At 39.1% G+C, this 24,785-nt stretch overlaps 1 long non-coding RNA gene across 5 annotated transcripts in view; it reads left to right on the top strand.

The window, feature by feature from the left end:
* LOC126084024 (uncharacterized) overlaps positions 1-24,785 on the top strand; it is a 189,343-nt gene that overhangs the window by 14,285 nt on the left and 150,273 nt on the right. For 4 of the 5 annotated variants that reach the window (XR_007518907.1, XR_007518908.1, XR_007518911.1 and 1 more), the window contains exon 2: positions 11,650-11,703. This is a non-coding gene — a long non-coding RNA (uncharacterized LOC126084024). Of the gene's footprint in view, positions 1-11,649; positions 11,716-24,785 lie in introns of all 5 variants that reach the window. The other variant, XR_007518909.1, reaches the window with a different exon arrangement.

Raw genomic sequence — 24,785 nt, 5'->3', positions numbered from 1 at the left:
TACAAATTTATCTTGAAAGAGCTAAAAGTCCTATAGGAAGAACATGGTATAAATAATCATGATCCTTTCAGAGCCATTTACAATGTACTATGGGAGTGCTCATCTGTTAGTTTGTTATACTGTGGGGACTTGCATGTTGCTGTGATGCTGGAAGCTATGCCAATGGTATTCAAATATCAGAAGGGTCACCCATGGTGGGTAGGTTTCAGCTGAGCTTCCAGACTAAGACAGACTAGGAAGAAAGACCTGATCGCCTACTTCTGAAAAAAAGTAGCCATTGAAAACTTTATGAGTAGCAGTGAAACACCGTCTGATCTAGTGCTGGAAGATAAGCCTCTCAGGTTGGAAAGCACTCAAAATATAACTAGGGAAGAGCTGCCTCCTCAAAGTAGAGTTGACCTCAATGACATGGATAGAGTCAAACTTTTGAGTCCTTCATTTGCTGATGTGGCGTGACTTAAAATGAGAAGAAACATCTGCAAACATCCATTAATAATCAGAATGTGGAATGGATGAAGTATGAATCTAGGAAAATTAGAAACAGAACACATAAAAATTGATATCATAGGCATTAGTGAGCTGAAATGGAGTGATATTGGCCATTTTGAATCAGATAATCATACGATCTACTATGCCGAAAATGACAACTTGAAGAGGAATGGCATTGCATTCATTGTCAAAAAGAACATTTCAATATCTATCCTGAAGTACAGTGCTGTCAGTGATAAGACAATATCCATATGCCTTCAAGGGAGACCAGTTAATACAATGTTATTCTGTTTTACACACCAAAGATGAAGAAATTGACGATTTTTACCAACATTGGCAGCCTGAAATTGAACAAACATGCAATCAGGATGCATTGATAATTACTAGTGATTGGAATGCGAAAGTTGGAAACGAAGAAGGATTGGTAGTTGGAAAATATGGCCTTGGTGATGGAAATGATGCCGGAGATTGCATGATAGAATTTTGCAAGACCAACAAGTTATTCATTAAAAATACCTTTTTTTCAACAACATAAACAGAGACTATATACGTGGACCTCTCTGGAAGGAATACACATGAATCCAATCAACTACATCTGTGGAAAATGATGATGGAGAAACTCAATATCATCAGTCACAACAAGGCCAGGGGCTGACTTAACGGATCTTCAATTATTCATATGCAAGTTCAAGCTGAAGCTGAAGAATTTTAAAACAAATCCATGAGAGCCAAAGTACTACTTTGAGTATATCCCACCTAAATTTAGAGACCATCTCAAGAATAGATTTGACCCATTGAACGCTAATGACAGAAAACCAGATGAGTTGTGGGATGACATCAAGGACATCATACATGAAGAAAACAAAAGATCATTAAAAAGAAAGAAAAGACAAAAATGGGTATCAGAAGAGACGCTGAAACTTGCTCTTGAATATAGAATAGCTAAAGCGAGTTGAAAAAATTATGACATAAAAGAGCTGAGCAGATTTCAAAGGGCAACTCGAGAAGACAAAGTATTATAATGAAATGTGCGAAGATCTGTAGTTAGAAAACCAAATGAGAAGAACGTGTTCAGTATTCCCCAAGCTGAAAGAACTGAAGAAAAAATTCAAGCCAAGAGTTGCAATATTGAAGGATTCTATGGGCAAAATATTGAACAACGCAGGAAGCATCAAAAAAAGATGGAAGTAGTACACAGTCACTATACCAAAAAGAATTGGTGACTTTCAACCATTTCAGGAGGTAGCATATGATCAAGAGCTGATGGTACTGAAAGAAGAAGTTCAAGCTGTGTTGAAGGCATTGGCGAGAAACAAGGCTCCAGGATTTGATGGCATACCAGTTGAGATGTTTTAACAAACAGATGCAACACTGGATGCGAACCAACTATAAGAGATCCATATTTGTGCCCATTCCAAAGAAAGGTGATCCAAAAGAATGTAGAAATTATTGAACAATATCATTAATGTCACATGTAAGTAAAACTAAGCTGAAGATCATTCAAAAATTTTGGATATGTTATCAGGAGGGATCAGTCCCCAGAGAAGGGCATCATGCTTGGTAAAGTAGCGGGTCAGCAAAAAAGAGGAAGACCCTCAATGAGATGGATTGACACAGTGGCTGCAACAATGGGCTCAAGCATAACAATGATTATGGGGATGACACAGGACTGGACAGTGTTTTTTTCTGTTGTACATGGGGTTGCTGTGAGTCAGAAGTGACTGGACAGCACCTAACAACACCACCAACAAATTTTAAAGAAGTAGGTCAACAGCCCTTTTTTCTGTGGTGCTGCTGGATGGATTCAAACTGCAAATCTTTCCTTAGTAGCCAAGTGCAAACCATTTGCACCACCCAGGAACCTTTCCCCAGTTGCCAAGCCCAGGCTTAATCAGATAACAACTGGACAGGATTCCAAGACAGTGAGCAGTGTGCTCAATTCTTTTGAGGCCTAGGCTCAGAATTTGCACAGCATTGCTTCTGCGGCATTTTATTAGATACAACAAGTCACAAAATAAGCCCAGATATATGGGGGATGGGCGATTGACTCCACTTCTTGATGGGAGAAGCTTGAAGTTCACATAGTAAAGAGTGTGGACACAGAGAGGTGTGATCAGCTGTGGCTCTTTTTGGCAATCTGACAAAAATTCATTTGAAAATGGAGAAGAAAGATATCGATGGCTTTTCTTCTCTGCAAATGATGGAAAATGATAAATGTTTAGAATATCAGGCTATAAAGAATAGAATAGGAGCATGATTAGGCAAAATAAATGGCTTACTGAACAAAGTGGAGGGCTCAGCTCATGCTGGATACCATACATTGACTTGAAACCATACACTGGAAACCAATAAGTATGCTTAGGCTGTTATTCTCTCTTGACTAGAATTAACATCAAGGATTTACCTACATCACTATGACTCTTATGGCTTTTCTTACAACACAGTTGTAGAATGCTGGCAAAGACCCTGAGCCCTGGTGGTCCAGTGGTTAAGAGCTCAGTTGCTAACCAAAAGGTTGGCAGTTTGAATACATCAGCCACTCCTTGGAAATCCTATGGGGCAGTTCTACTCTGTCCTATAGGGTCCCTGTGAGTTGGAATAGCCTTGATGGCAATGGATTTGGTTTGTTTGGTTTTGGCAAAGGCCAGAGTTGACTCTTACAGCATTATTTACTGATTAGTTGAAAGACTGGTGGTGCGAAGTCATCCAGCGGCATTTCAGAGTACAGGCCCGGTGATCTGCTGCTTCTGAAAGGCCACAGCCTTGAAAACCCTATGGAGCAGTTCTACTCTGCACACATGGTGTCACCAAGAGTTTAAATCAACTCCATAGCAACTAACAATAATGACAACGTAAATAAAGACTTGATGGCAGATTCTGAGTTAAAATCAAGTCATTATAGTTATGAATATTATAGCATCAATTTTACTTTTCATTCACTCAATAAATATTTGGTACATGCCTGTTTACCCTGTGCCATGTACTCTTCTAAAGGGTGGAAGCTACGCTAATGATACAAACAGAAAAGAGCTTTTGTGTGGCTTATATTTTAGTGAGAGAGGAGAGAAAGTAAACAGGATAAACTGGATAAGCATAGAGTATGTTAAAGTGCAATCTTAGGGAGAAAAATAAAGCTGGAAAGGGGGATATGAAAAAAAAAATGTTGCCACATTTTTAGACAGGATGGCCAGGGAAGTCCTCACTGAAAAGACGCCATTTGAGTGAAGATTTGAGGGAAGCTGGAGAGGTGATAGTGCAGGTGGGGGCAGATCATAAGGCATTTAGTCAGCGTAAGAAATTTGGCCTTTCCTCTGAGTGAGTTGGGACTTTATTGTAGAGTTTTGAGTAGCGGAGTAGGGTGATCTGACTTAACATTTTAAATGGCTCACCGGCAGCTGTCTTGAGAACAGATCTATGCAGCGCAAGGGAAGAAGCTGTGAGACCAGGTAGGAGGCTGTTGTAGTCATCCAGGAGAGAGAGGCAGGTGGTGGCAGTAAAGTTAGTGAGAAGTGGTCACTAACTTCTTCATGACAAAGCCACAGTCTCCATCTTCTCTGATGAACTTTTAATGATGTGACCAAAATTATCTTCATGGCTCATCATGCAAATTGTTCTACCTTTTTCCTTGGTCCTCTCAAGGAACTTTTTTTGCAAAGTTTTGTCTTGAACAATTCTCTGGTATGTGAAAAATCCTTGAAGTTTAAACTTGATAAACAAAGATATATGGAAGGGATGAGGTAGGATGAAGATGAGGATGAGGATGGTGAAGTGCAGGGAAAAGGGAAAGAAGGATATTATTACTTAGTGTCTGATTTGTGCAGGGCCTGGTTCTAGGCACTTTACCCATGCTGCTTTCTGGGATTGGCCATGGAGCATAGAATATCTTGCCAAAAGTGTTGCTTTGTTTTTCAGCTTATTTAACTTTGTCCTGGAGCAAGAAACCTGAGTGGTTAGCAGACTTCATAGTGAGATTTTCATGATTAGGTCAGGAGAGTGGGTCATGTTATTCATTGACTGTGTTCAGCTCCTATTCTTTGTCAGGTATACTGCCAGGAGCTGGGGATATAAAGACAGTAAGACAGAGTAACAGCCCTCAAGATGAGCTCACCCCATACAGGTGAGCACACAGACAATTTTAATACAAGACATGGGAGGAACGCCCAACACAGCTTTAGAGTGTCAGAGACAACATTCTGGAGGAAGAAGGCCAGAAAGACTAGTAGGAATTACTTAGGCAAAAGTGAAGGAGTAGGAAGCAAGTATTTCAGGCCAAGAGAACAGAATGTGCCACGGTCTGGAGGTGGAAAGAGGCAAGTCAGAGAGCCTGAATAGAAGAATGCTGGGAAGTGGTGAAAGGTTATGTAGACGGTCCTTGTAAGCTACAAGACTTCCACAGTACGAGACTTCCACAATATGAGACTTCCATGATGTTCCTGTCCCAGGCCTGGGGTGTTTTGTTTTGCTTGAGCTGCTTGTGTTCTCCTATTTTCCATTAACTAGGGTGTTAGAAAAAAATCAAGGATGAGGCAGGGTTCACTCTCAGCCATTGCAGATATGTTATGGATCTCAGCAATCTCTGCCTTAACTTTTTTGCTTCTATTGTTTATTCTCTATGAGCATGGAAAAATATCACAGAAACAAAGGTCTTGCCTCTGCAGCTTCCAACTTGTAGTAGATAACATGAAAACAAGACACATTTACACATATTGTTAGTGAGTTTATTTTCTTTCTGTTTTTTTATCTTCATTGTTTTGTTCTTACTTTATTTGAATCACCCCCCTCTAATGGCCAGGGCAGGAACTATGTCTCATGTCGGCCCTGGGAGCATGCAGTGTTTGCTCATAAAAGCTTGATAAAGGGGCAGAGACTCCAGGTGAAGGAGAAAGTGCAAACTTCAATCCAATAAAAACTTCTGTTTAAAGAGGATGTTTTGTAACAACAACAAAAAATACATCCTTTCCTCCTTCTCTCCAGAAATCTTCCAAATTGTATGGAGTCAGGCTGATCCTTTCTTCCCAATTTCACCTTCTTGCTACCTGCAATGAAAGAAGTTGTTAAATCACTCATTTATTCCTTAGGCAACTTTACATCTAAAGGGATTTTAGAGATTATCTGGATCTTTGTTTCCCACTGACCCCGACCCCAATCTACTGATAAGGCAGCAGCAGCCTCAGAGAGGCAAAGAATTTGCTACGGGCACATGCCCAGTCTACTGCAGAGCCCAGAAGAACCCAGGTCTTCTGAGTTGGAGTTGAGGGTCTGTCCGCTTCATATGTTGTCTCTCACCAGAGGCAGAAATCAAAAGAAAGGAAAAACAGCAGCCTCATGATCCTGTGGGTTTTCACTTGACATGACTACTTGTTCAAAACACTTAGATGTTTTTGTTAAAGCAATTAGTTCCTAGACATTTATGCAAAATTATAAGATAGGGACAAACGTATACACTCTGACATTAATACCGAGATATTAAACCAAAGAAACCAAACCTGTTGCCTTTGAGTCAATTCCGACTCATAGTGACATTATAAGACAGAGTAGAGCTGCCCCCTAGGCTTTCCAAGGAGCAGCTGGTGGATTCGAACTGCCAACCTTTTGGTTAGCAGCCGAGCTCTTAACCACTGAGCCACCAGGGCTCCACTGAGATATTAGGAAATGATTATTCATTGTGTTACTAAATGCCAATCGGACACAAAGGGTCCTTGTCTTTTCCTGAGTAAGAATACATATGAAAGACAAACTTTATCTTCAGCAAGCTTTATTTTGCTTGAGTCAAGCAAAAGGAGTCAGCTGGGATCCAAGCCTCTCCAAAACCCTGACTGGAAAAGAGAAGCAAGGCTAGGGCTTACATGGGTTGGGTGGAGACAACAGATTAATGAATAATTAGTGGGCTTCTTTCAAGGGGCGGGTACTTCTCAGAATGGTGGTGCATGTTAATTAGGTTGCTTGCGCATCTGGAATCCAAGATGGAACCTGCTGATATTCAAGATGGAGTCCTCTTGGCAGCCCTTGGGATCACTTATTAAGGCATACAGCGTAAGTGCACTGATCTTTGGCACTGCATCACCACCTTTGGAGGGCTAAGGAAGGTTAAACAGTGGTCACACTTTGTTCTGCTCATGAAAGGCACTAGAAGGAGATAGTAATTCATGGGTTGTTTCAGCCTTATCTCATGTTGACAGGGTGTGGTTCCTGGTTAAACAACGTTTAGATAGTAAACTTTTTAACAGCTCTTTTGTTCCACCAGCACAGTTAACCCTATCTGTCTCAATTGTACAAAACATTTTGCTGTAGGTACTCCTTTAATAAAAAAAAAAATATATATATACACACAAATATATTTACATCTGTACACACACACATATATATGATTTACCTGCAACTTTTCCAGGAACCTATTGCATCAGGTGAAGTCTGTTCATGGACCAGGAGTTTATAACCCACTCTAGCCATGTTGAAAGGCTCAGTGAAAGTTTTTATTTTTCCTGCAGAACTCTGTGGCAATTTGTGGGTGGTCAATTCTGGTTTATCCCATAGAGTTCCAGCTGGGTGTATGCTGAGATTGCAAAGTGGGACTTGGGTAGGAAACAGGAGACACTTCTGTTTTGTGGGGGTGAGAGTAGGTATAACTTATCCTGTCATTATGGCACTCTGGGGAGCTTTTCTTATGAAAGGTTACTTTGAATCTTTATGCTGGGACCTATTCTGTGATCATTACAGCTTTTCAAGTCCTGATGTCTACTTATCTCTTCAGTAGGTTTTACGTGTTTTCGAATTTTAACTCTTTTTTTTTTTGTTTGATGTTTATTTATTTATTTATTTAATAACTTTTATTAAGCTTCAAGTGAACGTTTACAAATCCAATCAGTCTGTCACATATAAGTTTACATACATCTCACTCCCTACTCCCACTTGCTCTCCCCCTCTTGAGTCAGCCCTTTCAGTCTCTCCTCGAATTTTAACTCTTTATGATGTTGTGATGAGTAGGTAAGCAGTGGGAAGTCATCATAACTATTTCTTCCCAGAGAGTCAAAAAGATAAAAAGGTTCTTAGTCTGCCCAGACAGCTTAGGCCTGTGTTAACAGGAATGTATAATCTTAATGCCTAAATAACATTAAGTGTCTATACTGCAAGTTTATAAAATGTGTCCAGCAATTTCTCGAGCCTGTTAAAGCCAAATGATGTTTAAAAAGTAGGTTTTAATATTATTTACCATCAAAGTAGCAGAAATGACTTAAAATAAGAATAAATAATGAGCATCAGAGTCAGCTACTTACCTGAATAAGATTGTGGTGATAAAATCAACCAGTTATCTGTTCTTTCTGACACCTGGTAGTTGAGTTAATTAATCCCTATTCTGTGAGTTTAGTAAAACAAGTCAGTCTACAATATTAACTGACTTTCACTATAACTTATTTCATTATCCTATCAGGTAGGATACTCCAGGTGAAGAGACAGTAACAAATAACTCCTATATTTTAGTGGCTTAATATAACAAAAGTTTATTTTTCGCCCCTGCCACATGACCAGTGAGGACTCTCCTTAGCATAGTCCCTCAGAAACTCAGACTGATGAGGAGTCCAACACAGCTCAAGCTTTCATGATCCCCAGGAAGGGTGAATGGAGTTTGCTGTGTCTCACTCTGGTAATTAAGTGCTTCTGACTAGAAAAGACACAGATCACTTCTACTCACATTTCGTTGGCTAACACATGCCACATGCCCACACCATGGTCAAGGGATCAGGGAAGAACCAAGTGCCTGGAAAGAGGAAAATCACCAACGAGGCAATTATATTATAGGAGCACATTGGACTGGCAAGAAGTAATCTGTAATACTTTTCTCTCTTTTTTGCATTTTCAATAATTGAAATAAGAGGGTCTCATTTTCCAGTGATAAAAGATCGATTTTTGTCTAAAAGGCCAAGTAGGTTATTTAAAAAAATCCTCATTTATTGCTTCTATGTAATTAGAGGGGTTATGGCCCTTCAGCCCATAGCCATTTAGTTCATTTATGTCATGCTCTAAAAACTTACTTAAATATTGAATTATTAGTTTTATAGTTTCTAGAGTTTGACTTACTCTTTGCCTATTTTTTGCATTTGTTCAACTACTTGTCTCTCATGGAAAAAAACAAAAACAAAAAAACCTTGTATACAATCAAACAATTTGCCCTATTTATCTAGTGCCACTGTACCAGAAATACCACAAGTGAATTGCTTTAACAAAGAAAAATTTATTCTCTCATAGTCTAGGAGGCTAGAAGTCTGAAATTAGGGTGTCAACCCCAGGGGAAGGCTTTCTCTCTCTGTCAGTTCTGGTGGAAGGTCCTCGTCATCAATCTTCCCCTGGTCTAGGAGCTCCTCATCGCAGGGAACCCAAGTCCAAAGGATGTGCTTGTTCCCGGCTCTTTTTTCTTGGTAGTAAGAGGTCCGCCTGTCTTTCTGCTTGCTTCTGTCTTTTATATTTCAAAAGAGATTGACTCAAGAGAAAACCTACTCTTGTAGATTTAGTCTTGCCTCATTAACACAACTGCTTCTAATTCTGCCTCATTTACATCATGGAGATAGGATTTACAACACATAGGAAAATCAGATCAGATGACAAAATAGTGGACAATCACATAACACGGGGAATCCTGGCCTAGCCAAGTTGACACACATTTTGGGGGAACACAATTCAATCCATAACACAATTAAAAATTTAAATCCTAAAACCAAAAAACCAACCAAACAACCAACCCAACCCGTTGCTGTCTAGTCAATTTTGACTCATAGCAACTGTCATGGATTGAATTGTGTCCCCCCAAAATATGTGTCAACTTGGTTAGGCCATGATTCCCAGTATTGTGTGGTTGTCCTCCACTTTGATCTAAGTCAATTTGACCCCTCATCCAGCCTCTGTCCACTGTACTGTGCAACCGCCATGAACTCATATCAATTCTCTAGCATAGCAACTGTTTTAAATATATTTGCTGCTGCTGTTGTTATTAATAATACATACACAGAAAGACCTTCTAAAATATCAAGACTCAGATTACGGTTCTTGAGCTATATGCACAGGAGACATGGCTTGGTGGTTAAAAGCAGAGACTTTGTAACCAGCCTTCCTAGCAGTTACTTAACATCTTCCAACCTCAGTTTCTTCGCCTATTAAATGGGGATAATAATAGTCTCTTATCTACTCATTTGTGAGGATTAAATGAGTTAATATTTATAAAATGCTTAAGACAGCACCTGGAACAGAGTAAGTGCTGTGTAATTGTTTCATATAAATAACATCTCTGGCTCTTTGTCCTAAGGATACATCATTGTGCTGTGCCTCTTTCGATAAATGGTGAGGATCAATGTGGCTATAGAGGCAGGTGCATGTGAATATGCTCTGTACTGGAAAAATGGTTTTCAGAGGAGCTGTGTGGGTTCTTTGGGACCATGGAGAAAGGTCATGTCATATGGTTAAGTCACTTATATTTAAGAAATTGAGCTTTGGTTTGAAGACTTCTTTACTTTTCGTTATTGAGGGCAAAATAAGTAGAATTGCAGGGGTTGGGCAGGCAGCTTTCTTTTGTTGAACATCCTATGATGTAGGTGCTGCTAGAACAGCAGGCACTGTGGTGCTGGGGTTCTTCTCCAACAAGCTCTCAGGTACTGTTCTTTGACTGTTTTGCCCTTGAGGGTGGACTGCATAAAGGTGGGAAACTAGGGAGGGTATGAACTTCTCCTGTGCCAACCTGTAACTCCAAAACGAGTGAGTTCTGGGATGACTTTGATCAGGGCATGTGGCTGGGCATATTGGAAGCTGGCACATAGTTCAGGCAAGCTGCTAACAGCTCTGGATCCTCAGGGGAGGGGACTGACATTTATGAAGTCCCTGCTTTGAGCTCTATATTGCGTTAGATTTACATATATCATCTTTTTTGATCATCACAACAATCTTATGAGATATGTTTATTTTCCCCTTTATTTAGACAAGGAAACCAAGACTTAACAGTGGTTAAATGACTTGCTCAAGGCTACCTTACTAGCATATAGAACAGGATATGGCTTAGTCCTTATTCACTCTTTACACAGGGAGAAGGTAGGAATAAAGAGGGAGGAGCTTGCTTAACCATTTCTCTAAGTGGATTGTTTTAAAGTCAGATGTTTAAATGTCAAAACTGGTCTTGACATAAGAGAGTGAGCCTGGGCAAGGTGGAGGTGGTGAAGGTAGTTGTTACTTTTTTTCTTTTCTTTCTTTTTTTAAACAAAAGGATTAGAATAAGCTAGTATATTATGTCATTTTCTTAAATTTGAAACACTGACCAGCAAAGAATTCCCAAGAGAGTAGGGCAGAAAACCGGGAGTAAGCATCTCTTTTAAGTAGGTCGAAGCTACATACTTTTTGATGAGAATAGGGGTTTTGGGTTTTTTTTTTAGAGTAAAATTATACCCTTCAATTTTATTTTGTTGAAGAATGGTAGAGGTGATTCTTGGTAAGGCTTCATCTATTTCAGTGGTGGGCTGACTTTTCCCTCACTCATTTCCTTAGAAAAACTATACTCTAGAACAGATGCTATTGAGTTCCTTCATTAAAACAGAAGGTCAATACCCAATTCAGGCACCTAAGGAGGATGCTTCATGACTTGGAAGAAGGGTAGGGAATGAAGCTTAGAGTGCAGGAACTCTCTGGTTCTCACCCACCTAGCACAATACCGAGTATATGGTAGTTTCTTAGCCAATGTTTGAACTAAAGAAGGCCATAATAGCAGTTCTTGGTGGTTTGTTTGAGTATTTTTATAGATAAAATAGAATGCACCCTCATGTTGAAATTTGCAAATTCTTTCTCTCTCTCTTTTTAGGATAGGTAGAACTTCATAACCAAGGAAGTACAACCATATAAGTTGAAAGGAGCTTTATTATTTTGCAGGAGTAGTCTTGATTCATATATGACATTTTACATATTTGACTTATATTTGGTATATTTCAAGTTTTTCGTGTATTTTTTGTTCGTATGACGACCACCTAGATTTGTGGCATTTTACTATAGTTGTTTAAACTAAAAGGTAAGAACCACTAGGAAGTTACATTAATTACTAAATATAACAACAAAACAGAAACAATATTTTATTCTTACTTGTGAGTTAATGGAAACACAACAATTTTGGTTTGAAAATTTTTTTTTTTTCAGATTGAGAACAACGTTCTGGGATAATAAGCAAAATTTAAAGTCAATCGCTGAGCAGTAAGTCCCCTTGTATGTATATTTTCATATTTTACTTCTGAATTGAAACTTTATACCCTTTGGATAATTATGCTTTATTTCCTATTCACTTTAAAATTAACTTTTACTTTCATCCAACTAATATGTGCACATAAACAATCAGATAGTACCAAAGATTTTAGCTACCTTACCAGGTAGTTACGCCACAAATTTTGGTTAAATAATTAGTATTTGCATTATTATGACTATTTAAATATTGTACATTGCTGAGCCAAGGTGAGCCAAACATAATATGTTTTTTTTTTTTTTATACTAATATTGTTTTTTTCCAGGTAGATTCCAGGATAGTCAGTGAAATTTAAAGTCAATTGTTTAGTGATGCAGTCCCACTTATGTTTCTTCTAATTTTTTCTGGAATTAGCAATATCTTATTTTTCAATTGTTTGCTTATGTATCTATTGTTGTATGTCCCAATTGCTTCAACAGAGCTGTCAAACGCCTATCACTTTTTTTTAAAAATGCTCAATCGCACCATTTATTCTATCAATTCCACTGTTTCGCTCTGCAGCCTTCTTCCTGGAGCTCTCTGCCCTCTTGGTCTACTGTAGCCTGGTTGAGCTCTAGGCTTGAAGCACAGCTGATATCCTGGAACTTTACCCATCTTGTATGTTGAATTCTATGTTTCACGGTTCTCCTGTCTTATGCTTACTTTTGCCCTACCCTACTCCCCCTTCTTTTTCTTCCTGGACACTTTTAGACTCCTTTTTTATTCCTGGTGTGGGTCTTTCTTCATTCATGGAACATGGTGGGGCCATTCCATTTGAATACTTGTCCATTCAGTTTGAAAATTTTTCATGTAGTTTCTTTGATAATTCCTCCCTTCTGTTTTTTCTGTTCGTTCTTAATGGAACTCCTACTATTTCAGTGTTGCATCCTTCGAACTAATTCTCTAATTTTATTCTTTATCTCTTATTTTCCATTTTTTAAATCTTTTTGTTACTTTGGGAAATTTCCTTGGCTGAGATTATGTTCCACTCTTTACTAAATTTTTCTTCTTTTCTTTCATATATGCTTTTAAATTTCCATAATTTTCTTATACCCTTGTTGCTATTTTTTTTTTTTTTTAATAGCTTCTTGTTTCTGGTTCATGGGTACACAACATTCTCTTCACTTTCTGAGGACATTAAATATGGATCTTAAAAAGTTTTCTCCTTTCCTTTCCTTGCAGTATATCTCTTTCCTCCAAGTTCTTTTTTTCTACTTGTTTTTATGAAGGCACTTTCATGCTGAAGGCTTTCCTCAAATTTCTAGTGATATTTGGCTGTCTTTTCCATTTAAATGTGAGACATAAAATCACTGATAGAAAACTCTATGAACATAGGATGGGCTTCCCTGTACAGTGACCAGGTTATAAGCAGACTTTTTTCTTTTGGGCCAGGGAAGCCTTAAAGAGCAGGATCTATAGGTCTTTTTCTCTGGGGGCCTTCAGTTTTTTACCAGAATCCCCCAGTCTCCTACCAAGAGGTGTGTGCCTGCCTGTTAGCATTCTGGGTGCAGGATGGGGTCTTACTCTTCAGTAAGCAGGCTTTAGTTTAAGGCCTGCTTTAGTCTGGCATCTCACCCCTACCCTCTATTCTCAGTCCTCCGAGTCTGGTGATTATCATGGTGATTAAACTGCCTTTCTAAAGCTTGTAAGTTGATAATTCTCAGTCGTATTAACTTTTGCTTTACCGATGATAGTTGATGTTCTATGACTGATAAGTTCATAGAAATTTAAAAAATCAAACACATTTAACATTCTGGGAAGGCAGCAAATAGCTTTTAAAAAATTGCATACAAGGGGAAAAATTAACCAGACAAAAGAGGGAGAGTTTTCTCTAGGCAAAGATGTTTTCCAAAGATTTATTTCTGATCTGATAAATACAACTGATGAAAACAAGGAAAGACAAGTTACTGAGCTGCTAATATGTCCCAGAAAACAGTGTAGGACCAGGCAACTTTTCATTCTGTTATACATAAGGTGGCAATGAGCTGGAATTGACTTCGAGGCAACTAACAACAACAATAACAACAAATCCATGTGTTATATGTGACCTATTAGTGATCCAGGGCATAGAACCACTCACACATATGGGGAGACGTGATGAAGATAAAGTAGTCTGAAGCAAGAACAGAAGATGAAGCACCAGGTGAAGAGCAAGGAAAAACTGTGAGGGAGAAAAAAAGCTATAGCATAGAGTATGCGATGGTTGAATGTAGAGGCAAGAGCCTTAGAAGTTGAAACCAAAGATTCCAAGTCACCACAACTGCTTTGATCTAGGGAGCAGTGAGACAGCCCTGTCCTGAGGACTGTGTACCTTACATTCCTAAACTCTAGTCTTGTGTGGTCCCGTTGTAGGAAAGTTCTGTGTTCCCTTGGGTCTTGCCATGTGTTTGAGATTCAAGTCTTCCTCCTGTCCACTGGTATCCTTTAAAATAATTGCTGGCTGAGCGAGCCTCTCCTCTTTTTCATTAAGAACAAACACAGGCCTTTATAATTGCAGTGCTGGAAAACATTTCTGTTCTTCTGGATTTTAGCACTTCTGAAAATGGCTTTTTTTCTGGAGACTTAACAGTTGCTTTGTAGCTCTCCCAAAGGGCTTCTCTTGCGCTTCCTCCACTTGTCCTGTAAGTTAACCTCATTCCTTTTGGACAGAAGTGACCCACTCTCCAGCATGAATCCCCTCCCGCAGGATTCCTCTTCCAAGCCTGCTCCTCAGGGTCACACTCAGTTTGAGGGAGGGCGGGTGAGGAGAGCTTGCTTCACTTCATGGAGCACAATGATTCCTGGGAGCAAGCACTGATGTGTCCCAGCTGCAGAGTGCAATTGTATTATGCTCCTCTCAGCAACCTGCAGGGTGGTCCAAAGAGAATCCTGCAAGTACAACCTTTCTTTGAAGTCTGTCGTATTTTGAAAAATTCATGCAATTAAAAAATCTAAAATTTGTACTATTTTTGTATTGTTGTACATTTAAATATTAGAATGCTATAAATAAAATAATATATTCCTTGCAACCTTCCAAGTACATTTGAAGCTCTGGCTTTATCCTGTGACTTTGAGCCCTCTGTGGCTCTTCTGTGAACCCCTGGGACTAGGTATAAACTAGGTTGAGAAGTAAAGAATTGGGAAGAACATTGAAACAGACATCAGAGAACGTGGCTGTAGTTCTAGCTCTCTACTCACCAGCCATGTGCCAGACAGTCAAGTGCATAGTCTTATTGGATTTCTGTTTCTTCACCTGTAAAACGGGGAAGTTGTAATAGTACTCTTTTTGTCTCATAAACATTTTTCTCACCTGAATTACCCAGACTTTGTGTTGACATCCTGCTTCATTTCACACAAAACCATATCTTAGTCATCTAGTGCTGCCACAACAGAAATACCACAAGTAGATGGCTTTAACAAAGAGAGATTTATTCCCTCACAGTTTAGGAGGATAGGGGTCAGAATTCAGGGTTCCAGCTCGAGGGGAAGGTCCTTGTCATCAATCTTCCCCTGGTCTAGTTGCTTCTCAGCACAGGGACCTCAGGTCAAAAGGATGCGCTATCCTCCTGGCTCTTGTTTCTTTTTTTTTTGGTTGAAGGGTTTAACAATTTCATGTTTATTTACATAGTTAAAAAAAATTTTTTTTATTGTGCTTTAAGTGAAAGTTTACAAATCAAGTCAGTCTCTTATACAAAAATTTATATACACCTTGCTATATGCTCCTAATAAGACAGCACGTTCCTTCCCTCCACTCTCTCTTTTCGTGTCCATTCAGCCAGCTTCTGACCCCCTCTGCCCTCTCATCTCCCCTCCAGACAGGAGCTGCCCACATAGTCTCATGTGTCTACTTGACCCGAGAAGCTACTCCTCACCAGTATCATTTTCTATCCCATAGTCCAGTCCAATCCCTGTCTGAAGAGTTGGCTTTGGGAATGGTTCCTGTCTTGGGCTAACAGAAGGTCTGGAGACCATGACCTCCACGGTCCTTGTCTCAGTCAGGCTATTAAGTCTGGTCTTTTTAGAAGAATTTGAGGTCTGCATCCCACTGCTCTCCTGCTCCCTCAGGGGTTCTCTGCTGTGTTTCTTGTCAGAGCAGTCATCAGTTATAGCCAGGTACCATCTAGTTCTTGTGGTCTCAGGCTGATATAGTCTTTGTTTATGCAGTCCTTTCTGTTTCTTGGGCTCATAATTACCTTGTGTCTTTGGTGTTCTTCATTCTCCTTTGCTCCAGGTGGGCTGAGACCAATTGATGTAACTTAGATGGCTACTTGCATTTAAGACCCCAGACGCCACTCTCAAAAGGGATGCAGGATGTTTTCTTAATAGATTTTATTATGTCAATTGACCTAGATGTCCCCAGAAACCATGGTCCCCAACCCCTCGCCCCAGCTATGCTGGCCTTCAAAGCATTCAGTTTATTCAGGAAACTTCTTTGCTTTTGGTTTAGTCCAGATGGGCTGACCTCTCCTGTATTGTGTGTTGTCTTTCCCTTCACCTAAAATAGTTCTTCTCTTTTTTACTATGTAATTAGTGAATGCCCTTCTCCCTCTCTACCTCCCTCCCCACTCTCGTAACCATCAAAGAATATTTTCTTTTTGTTTAAACTGTTTCTCGAGCTCTTATAATAGTGGTCTCATATAATATTTGTCCTTTTGCAACTGACTAATTTCACTCAGCATAATGCCTTCCAGATTCCTCCACATTATGAAATGTTTCATGGATTCATCATTGTTCTTTATCAATGCGTAGTATTCCATTGTGTGAATATACCATAATTTATTTATCCATTCATCCTTTGATGGACACCTTGGTTGCTTCCATCTTTTTGCTGTTGTAAACAGTGCTGCAATGAACATGGGTGTGCATATATCTGTTCGTGTAAACATTCTTACTTCTCTAGGATACATTCCAAGGAGTGGGATTGCCGGATCATATGGTAATTCCATTTCTAGCTTTTTAAGGAGGCACCAAATCAATTTCCAAAGTGGTTGTACAATTTTACATGCCCACCAGCAGTGTATAAGTGTTCCAGTCTCTCCACAACCTCGTCAACATTTATTATTCTGTGTGTTTTGGATTAATGCCAGGCTTGTTGGAGTGAGGTGGAACTCATTGTAGTTTTGATTTGCAGTTCTTATTTAATGATGGTAAGCATTTCCTCATGTATTTGTTAGCTACCTGAATGTCCTCTATAGTGAAGTGCCTGTTCATATCTTTTGCCCATTTTTTAATTGGGTTATTTGTCTTTTTGTAGTTGAGTTTTTGCAGCATCATGTAGATTTTAGAGATCAGATACTGATCAGAAATGTCATAACTAAAAACTTTTCCCCAGTCTGTAGGTAATCTTTTTACTCTTTTGGTGAAGTCTTTGGATGAGCATTGGTGTTTGATTTTTAGGAGCTCCCAGGTATCTAGTTTTTTTCTGCATTGTTAGCAATGTTTTCTGTACTGTTTATGCCACGTATTAGGGCTCCTAGCATTGTCCCTATTTTTTCTTCCATGATCTTTATCATTTTAGATTTTATATTTAGGTCTTTGATCCATTTTGAGTTAGTTTTTCTGCATGGTGTGAGGTATGGGTCTTGTTTTGTTTTTTTGCTGATGGATATCTAGTTATGCCAGCATCATTTGTTAAACAGACTGTCTTTTCCCCAATTAACTGACTTTTGGCCTTTGTCAAATATCAGCTGTCATATGTGGATGTGTTTATGTCTGGATTCTCAATTCTGTTCCATTGGTCTGTGTATCTGTTGTTGTACCGGTACCAGGCTGTTTTGACTACTGTGGTGGTTTGACTACTGTGGTGGTATAGTAGGTTCTAAAATCAGAAAGAGTGAGGCCTCCCACTTTGTTCTTCTTTTTCAGTAATGATTTGATTACCTGGGGCCTCTTCCCCTCCATAAGAAGTTGGTGATTTGTTTCTCCGTCTCATTAATAAATGTCATTGGAATTTGGATCGGAATTACATTGTATCTCTAGATTGCTTTTGGTAGAATGGACATTTTCACAATGTTGAGTCTTCCTATCCGTGAGCAAGGTATGTTTTTCCACTTATGTAGGTCTCTTTTGGTTTCTTGCAGTAGTATCTTGTAGTTTTCTTTGTATAGGTCTTTTATGTCTCTGGTAAGATTTATTCCAAAGTTTTTTGTCTTCTTGGGGGCTAATGTAAATGGTATTGATGTGGTGATTTCCTCTTTGGTGTTGTTTTCATTGGTGTAGAGGAACCCAACTGAGTTTTGTATGTTTATCTTGTATCCTGATAATCTGCTGAACTCTTCTATTAGTTTCAGTAGTTTTCTTGAGGATTCTTTAGGGTTTTCTGTGTATAAGATCATGTCATCTGCAAATAGAGATACTTTAACTTCTTCCTTACCAATCTGGATGCTCTTTATTTCTTTATCCAACCTAATTGCTCTGATTAGGACCTCCAGCACAATGTTGAATAAGAGTGGTGATAAAGGGTGTCCTTGTCTGGTTCCTGATCTCAAGGGGAATGCTTTCAGACTCTCTCCTTTTAGGATGATGTTGGCTGTTGGCTTTGTATAAATGCCCTTCATTATGTTGAGGAATTTTCCTTCTATTCCTATTATGCTGAGAGTTTTTATTATGAATGTGTATCGAACTTTGTAAAATGCCTTTTCTGCATCCTTTGATTAGATCATGTGTTTCTTGTCATTTGTTTTATTTCTATGACGGATTACATTAATTGTTTTTCTAAAGTTGAACCATCCCTGCATATCTGGTATGAATCCCACTTGGTCATGGTGAATTATTTTTTTGATATGTTGTTGAATTCTATTGGCTAGAATTTTGTTGAGGATTTTTGCATCTAAGTTCATGACAGATATAGGTCTGTAATTTTCTTTTTTTGTGAGTCTTTACCTGGTTTTGGTATCAGGGATATGCTGGCTTCATAGAATGAGTTTGGTAGTATTCCTTCCTTTTCTATGATCTGAAATAGCTTTAGTAGTGGTGGTGGTAACTCTTTTCTGAAAGTTTGGTAGAACTCTGCAGTGAAGCTGTCCAGGCCAGGGCTTTTTTTCGTTGGGAGTTTTTTGATTACCTTTTCAATCTTTTCTTTTGTTATGGGTCTATTTAGTTGTTCTACCTCTGTTTGTGTTAGTTTAGGTAGGTAATGTGTTTCTAGAAATTCATCCATTTCTTCTAGGTTTTCAAATTTGTTAGAGTACAATTTTTTGTAGTAATCTGATATGGTTCTTTTAATTTCACTTGGGTCTGTTGTAATATTACCCATCTCATTTCTTATTTGGGTTATTTGCTTCCTCTCCTGTTTTTCTTTTGTCAATATGCTCAGTGGTTTATCAATTTGGTGATTTTTTTCAAAGAACCAGCTTTTAGCCTCGTTAACTCTTTCAATTATTTTTCTTTTCTCTATTTCATTTAATTCTGCTCTGATTTTTATTACGTGCTTTCTTCTGGTGCCTGAGGGTTTCTTTTGTTGCTCTCTTTCTATTTGTTCAAATTGTAGGGATAATTCTTTGAATTTGGCCCTTTCTTCTCTTTGAATGTGTGCATTTATTGATATAAATTGACCCCTGAGTGCTGCTTTCACTCTGTCCCAAAGGTTCTGATAGGAAGTGTTTTCATTCTCATTGGATTCTCTGAATTTCTTTATTCCATCCTTCATGTCTTCTATAACCCAGTCTTTTTTTGAGCAGGGTATTGTTCAGTTTCCAAGTGTTTGATTTCTTTTCCCTGCTTTTTCTACTTTTATGACCTTATGGTCAGAGAAGATGCTTTGTAATATTTCAATGTTTTGGGTTCTGCCAAGCCTTGCTTTATGACCTAATGTGTGGTCTATTCTAGAGAATGTTCCATGTGCACTAGAAAAGAAAGTATACTTGGTTGCTGTTGGGTGGAGTGTTTTGTATATGTCTATGAGGTCAAGTTAGTTGATTGTGACATTTAGGTCTTCCATGTCTTTATGGAGCTTCTTTCTGGATGTTTTGTCCTTCACCAAAAGTGGTGCGTTGAAGTCTCCTAGCATTGTTGTGGAGCTGTCTATCTCACTTTTCGATGCTGTTAGAGTTTGTTTTATGTATCTTGCAGCCCTGTCATTGGTTGCATAAATATTTAATATGGTTCTATCCTCCTGGTGTATTGTCCCTTTAATCATTATATCGTGTCCTTCCTTATCCTTTGTGGTGGATTTAACTTTAAAGTCTATTTTGTCAGAAATTAATATTGCCACTCCTGCTCTTTTTTGATTGTTGTTTGTTTGCTTGATATATTTTTTTCCATTCTTTGAGTTTTAGTTTGTTTGTGTCTCTAAGTCTAAGGTGTGTCCCTTGTAGGCAGCATATAGACAGATCGTGTTTTTTTATCCATTCTGCCACTCTCTGTCTCTTTATTGGTGCATTTAGTCCATTTACATTCAGTGTAATACCAAAGAAGACATTCAGGCTGCTAACAGATACATGAGGAAATATGATCATTAGCTACTAGAGAAATTCAAATCAAAACTAAGATGAGATACCATATTATCTCAACAAGGCTGGCATAAATCCAAAAAACACAAAATAATAAATGTTGGGGAGGTTGTGGGGAGGCTGGAACACTTATACACTGCTGGTGGGAATGTAAAATAGTACAACCACTTTGGATTTTTTTTTATGAGTTTAGTGCTGTCATTTTGATGTCTTTTTTGTGTGTTGTTGACAGTTTCTTTTTCCCACTTAATTTTTGTATCTTTATATATTGCCTTTTCCTCTTATTCGTTGTTGAACTTGTCTCTGCTGAGTCTCTATTTTTTTTCTTGTATTTTAATGAGTAGGATTGTTAATCTCCTTTGTGTTTACCTTAATATTTTCTAAGTTTATACCTAATTTTATTTCTTTATATCACCTTGTGTTCCTCTCCATATGAAAGATCTATGACTATGTTCCTTAAAAAACCTCTTTATTGTTTTAATGTTGTCTTCTTTTACATAATGACATGGCTTCTTCTCTGTTTTGAGCAATTTTTTGTCTTGATTTATTTTTGTGACTTCCCTATCTGGGTTGACATCTGGTTGCTCTGTCCTGTGTTCTAGCCTTGGATTGATATCTGTTATTATTGATTTTCTAACCAGGACAATCCCTTTAATATTTCTTGTAGTTTTGGTTTGGTTTTTACAAATTTTCTAAACTTCCATTTATCTAGAAATGTCCTAATTTCACCTTCATATTTGAGAGACAGTCATGATGGATATATGGTTCCTGGCTAACAATTCTTTTCCTTCAATGCTTTATATAATTCATCCCGTTGCCTTCTTGTCTGCATGGTTTCTGCTGAGTAGTCCGAGCATATTCATATTGACTCTCCTTTGTAGGTGACTGTATATTTATCCCTAGCTGCTCTTAAAATTCTTTATCTTTTGTTTTGGCAAGTTTGATTATAATATGGCTTGATGACTGTCTTTTAAGAGCTATCTTATGTGGAGTTCAATGAGCGTTTTGGATAGATATCTTCTTATCTTTCACAATATCAGGGAAGTTTTGTGCCAACAAATCTTCAACAATTCTCTTTGTATTTTCTGTTATCCCTCCCATTTCTGGTACTGTAATCACTCATAGGTTATTTCTCTTGATAGAGTCCCACATGATTCTTAGGGTTTCTTCATTTTTTAAAATTCATTTATCTGCTTTTTCTTCAAATACATTTGAGCCAACTGTGTTATCTTCCACCTCACTAATTCTGCCTTCCACTTCCACAATTCTGCTCCTCTGACTTTCAATTGAGTTGTCCAATTCTGTAATTTTATTGTTCATCTTCTGAATTTCTGATTGCTGTCTCTCTATGGATTCTTGCAGCTTATTAAATTTTTCATTATGCTCTTGAATAACTTTTTTAATTTCTTCATCTAATTTATCTGTATACTCCTTGGTTTGTTCTGCGTATTGCCTGATCTCCTTCCTGATCTCATTCCTGATGTGTTGAAGAGTTCTGTATATTAATCTTTTGTATCCTGCATCTGGTAATTACAGGAAGGCACCTTCATCCAGAAGATCCCTTGATTCTTTGTTTTGAGAGCTTGTTGAGGCGATCATGGTCTGCTTCTTTATGTGATTTGATATTGACTGTTGTCTCCGAGCCATCTATAAGTTAATGTATTGTTTATTTTATATTTGCTTTCTGTATCCTGGCTTCTTGCTTTGTTTTGTTTTGATATGCCCAAATAGGTTGCTTGAGTGAACTAGCATGATTATTTCTGTCTTTGAAGCTCTAATGTCCTGTCACCAGATGGCTAGAACTGTTATCATGTGTATGGGCCTAGAAGTCCATTTCCTTTTCTTACATGGATTCAGCTCAGGTGTCCAGGTAGTTGGTCATCAAGTGTGTGGTACAGACTCTGTCCTACAGTCTTAGAGGGCCAGGAGTGATTGGTGTAGTTACAGGTATCTGATTGTAGCAGAAGGCCATGCTCTGAACAAGGCAGAGTGCTGACAACCATCCCCTGAGTGCCTGTGAGGAAAGCGCATCCCAGTTCCCTAGAGTGCACAGGTGGGTGGGTTCTGCAAACGGACCATGGGCACCCAATGCTTTTGATTGTAAGGACTGGGAGGTACCAGTTATCCTTGGACCCCTGTTGCTGGTGGCTCCATGACCTGAGTGGAGCCACCAGTCCTTAGGCCCCTGATGTGTGTAGGTGAGGACTCTGTTTAGTAGGCAAAGTAGTGTCAAACATCAAACACCTACCTCTCTACCACACAGCTGAAACAGTTGCAGTCTGGTAACAAGGGCCTATTCTTCTGAAATAGGCGCACACAAGTTCATGCAGGGTGGAGATGTATTCAAAGTCCATGGACTGTTTACGCCTGGACAGGAGCCGCTTCTGTCCCAAGCTCCCCAGTTTAGTGCAGCTGGCAGATTATCTTTTCCCCCAGTTGTGAATTTATTCCTTTTCGAAGGCCTGGAGAATGGCTCAGAGCACTCAGCAGAACCTATCTCAGGCCCGGGGAAATCAACAGCTACTGAAGTTGGCTTGGGGGCTGGGGGCACGGTAAAATATATGCAAGTACTTAGCTTTTGCTGAGAGCCCTGTCTTTCTCTGGTTCCAGAGGTGTGAGTCGGCTGTGCAGCTAGCTGTTTCTCCCTGAGGAAACTGTAGCTAAACACTTCCACCAGCCTGCCACTGTTGCTCTCAGGAGTGGTGCTTGAGAGTTCCTGGCGATTCAGGTCCAGGAACTCCTCTCTGCTTCTGAACCGTCTCTCCCTCCCCCTCCAGCTCAGTCCATTTTCTAATTTTGCTTTTGATGTTCAGGGCTCCTAGCTTGTCATAAATATAATCATTTCACTTTTTTTTTCAGGCATTTTTTTGTAAGAGGGATTGCCAGAAGCATCTGACTACGCTTCCATCTTGGCTCCGCCTCCTTGCTCTTGTTTTATCATGGCCTGAGTTCCCCGTGTCTCTCTGCCTTCTTCTCTGTCTTATATCTCAAAAGAGATTGATTTAAGACACAATCTAATCTCATAGATTGAGTCTTGTCTCATTAACATAACTGCCACCAATCCCACCTCATTAACATCATAGAGGTAGGATTTACAACACATAATTTTTTTTAGGAAAATCACATCGGATGACTAAATGATAGACAATCACACAATACTGAGAATCATGGACGAGCCAAGTTGGCACACATTTTTTTGGGGGGGACACAATTTACTCTATATCACCATAGCCAATCTCTATAGACATTCTTTTATTTGCAATATTTATGGCTAAGTGATACTAAGTGACAGCCTTCCCTGTCGGGTAGTTGGGAGCCATCAGGAATAAAAGTTAATGCAAAGCTCTTTGCATTAAACAGAGAATAACTTAAAGCCATGTTAATTAATTTTATGCCCATTTGGCTCCAGTTTCAGCCTGGCCTTTTCATTTGAACATCTGTTTGTATTTTTGTATGAAGTATGTCTGAGCGTGTGTGTTATTAGATTTGTCATATAATGTTCTTGGCTTAATGTCTGTTCTAGGCATAACGCTTAAGAAAATCAAAACAATTAAAGTGTAGAATTGTCTTGACTATCACTATTAGAGAAGAAATGTTAAAAGCCACAATGGATGGAGGTATTTTGAAAACACATGCATGCCATGACAGTCTGAAAAATGGCTCAGGGTCTTTTGTGTGGCAGAAGTTGATACAAAGTCTTAAAATGATTGTGTTGGGATTTAGGGATTTATCAGTTGTGTAGAGTTCATTTATTTTTCAGAGGGACAGAAGTCCGGAGGTAGATGAGTTGCTTCCTTTATAAGGTTTACATAAGGTTTACCCAGGGCCGGCATGTGAGGGCTCTAAGCATAGATAATATGTTGTGCCCCTCCTTTGTTTACTTATACATTCAAATGGGATATGTGAGTTATATACAGTCATGTGTTGCGTAATGCCTGTTCAGACAATGTCTGACTGCGTATACCTCCATCGTCCAGGGTGTGCCCTCCGGGGGATGCCCACAACCTGACTTGTTATTAAGCCAGACAGGCTGGCTCCTACCTGCAAGAATAACACCTTTGATGCCGGGAGGAGTGGGTGCCCAATCCTGCTTACAAGCACCAAATGTTGGTAGACATCGCTGGGCTGACTGGGGAGGGAGGTGGGCAGGTCTTCAAGACTGCTCCTCTGCTGCCTGGGCCTGTGCAAGGAGCCTCCCTATGTGACCTTCACTGGACCATGGGGGTGCACCTGGCAGGACCCAGCTGAGCACTCACCCGAGACATCCACAGTGGGATCTTCTCAGGTTGCAGGCAGCACTGCAGCCCCTGGGCCTGTGCACCTGGGAACCCCCTGCCCCATGGACTTAAGTGTTCCTACAACGTCCAAATCATATAACGCCCTGTTTCACAGATTTTATTCAAGACTTTAAGCAATGCATGACTCTATATATGAATATACACGTGTGTATGTCTTAGCTACCTATGATGTAAGTTCTTTTTTAATGTGACTATAATATTAGCATTTGAACACAAAAGTGGCATATGCCACTTTAACAGAATAAGATGAACTGGATTATAAAATTTTTAGTGGACGTGAGGTACTAAGATTTTTAGTATATATTGCATTTTCCAAAAAAAAAAAAAAAA

Source organism: Elephas maximus, chromosome 10 (assembly GCF_024166365.1).
Source record: "Elephas maximus indicus isolate mEleMax1 chromosome 10, mEleMax1 primary haplotype, whole genome shotgun sequence".
Taxonomy (NCBI): domain Eukaryota; kingdom Metazoa; phylum Chordata; class Mammalia; order Proboscidea; family Elephantidae; genus Elephas; species Elephas maximus.
This window is presented reverse-complemented; position numbering and strand designations above follow the sequence as displayed.